This window comes from Hakea prostrata, unplaced genomic scaffold (assembly GCF_041222555.1).
Source record: "Hakea prostrata isolate BN-2017 unplaced genomic scaffold, UWA_Hpros_2 contig_39, whole genome shotgun sequence".
In the NCBI taxonomy this organism is placed as follows: domain Eukaryota; kingdom Viridiplantae; phylum Streptophyta; class Magnoliopsida; order Proteales; family Proteaceae; genus Hakea; species Hakea prostrata.
In genome coordinates this window covers 22617-24557 of record NW_028291158.1, presented here as the reverse complement: position 1 = coordinate 24557, position 1941 = coordinate 22617, and the positions used below count along the sequence as shown (strand labels likewise).

Sequence of the window (1941 nt, the reverse complement as noted above, 5' to 3'; positions counted from 1 at the left end):
TCTAATTACATTCAAATATTTTTATCTATATGATTAGTTTGAATTCGGACAGGATATTATCCAAAAAATATTATTAACTAAACAAATTAGAATTTGGTTATAAATTTCCACATCCAATGGATATTGGATTCTAATTCTTACTACGTGCTTAATAATCGAATTTGAATATGAATAGTACCACATTTGAGCTGAATTTGATCTGTTTACATCCGTAGAGAGTCCCATCAATGTATCAACCATTGAAAACTGCTATCCCTATATCTATACATATGTTACATGTATCTTCTTAAAGTTCATCTGAACAAAAATTAAGGGATTTTCTTCTTATGCTTCTTAAATGAAGGAAGTAGAGATAAGACACCACCTGTTCCTAAAAATATGATCTTCAGCATGTCCCATATCCTTCTCAAAATTAGGAAGCAGAATTCATAGATGGTAATATAAGAAGGAAAAAGGATTCACAAAGTTTTATTCTACGATTGCAGGCTTAGACCTCATAGAAAATGTACAAGTTCAAGCCATCATAGGACCAAACGATTCAGGAGAGGCCAAATTTATGGCAGATCTTGGAGACAAATCTCAAGTTCCTATTGTTTCATTTACTGCAACAAGTCCTTCCCTTTCATCACTTCTTACTCCATTATTCATCCGAACTGCATACAATGACGCTGCTCAGATGAATGCCATTGCTGCAATTGTTCAAGAATTTGGTTGGAGGGAAGCTGTGCCTGTCTATGTTAACAGTGAGTACGGTAATGGAATTATACCATATCTGGTTGATGCTTTTGAAGCAATCAATACTCGAATCCCCTATCGAAGTGTTATATCTCCCAATGCCTCGGATGATCAAATTCTTCAAGAACTATACAAATTGATGACAATGCAGACCAGAGTATTTATTGTACACATGCTTCCCTCTCTTGGCTCTCGTTTATTTGTGAAGGCAAAAGAAGTAGGAATGATGAGTGCAGGTTACGTCTGGATCATCACATTTGATATGACAATTTCCTTAAGTTCTGTGGATCCTTCTGTTGCCCATTCTATGGAAGGTGTTTTGGGACTAAAGCCTCATGTTAAGAGAACCGAAAGACTTGAGAAGTTTGAAGTTTCATGGGAAAAGAGATTTTTACAAGAGAACCCAGATATGGCCAATGCAAAATTAAATATTTACGAACTATGGGGATATGACACTGCTTGGACATTGGCAATGGCAGCGGAGAAAGTTTCAGGGGTCATTTCTGGTTCACAGCAGACTAAACTTTCGCTGAATATTAGCAGTATGGATAATCTTCGAGTCTCCCAAATAGGTTTGAAACTTCGAGAGCAGATATTAAATACTCAGTTTGAAGGTTTGAGTGGGGAATTTAAGCTTGTTGATGGGCAACTGCAATCATCAGTCTTCCAAATAGTGAATGTAATTGGTGGTAGCGAAAAGAATATAGGATTTTGGACGCCATGAATGGACTTCTCCAAGATTTGAATACGACTGAGACACAGACATATTCAAGCTTCAAGGATAACAAGCTTGGTACTATCATATGGCCAGGTGGTTCAACCACTATACCTAAGGGTTGGAAGTTGCCTACGAATGAAGAAAAGTTGAAGATTGGAGTTCTAGTGACGGAAGGATTTAAAGATTTTGTGAATGTGACATGGAACAAAAACAAATCTGCAGTCACTGGGTACTGCATTGATGTGTTTGATGCAGTAATGGAGGCATTACCATATAACATTCCTTATGAGTACATTCCATTTGCGAAATCTGACCATACAAGTGCAGGGACTTACAATGATATGGTCTACCAAGTTTATCTGCAGGTAATTGAACTGTAGTACTCTGTGGTGGTGTAATTTGTTGTTGGGGGTAATCTGGGTATTTCATGTATTTACCTGGTTTGTTATTGAATCGCCTGGTTCATGTGTTTGTATAAGGCATAGTTG

General features: G+C 37.1%; 1 pseudogene; it reads left to right on the top strand.

Annotated features, from left to right (window-relative positions):
• The first annotated feature begins 556 nt into the window (after positions 1-556).
• LOC148999115 (glutamate receptor 2.2 pseudogene) lies at positions 557-1459 on the top strand (annotated as a pseudogene).
• Positions 1460-1941: the final 482 nt, after the last annotated feature.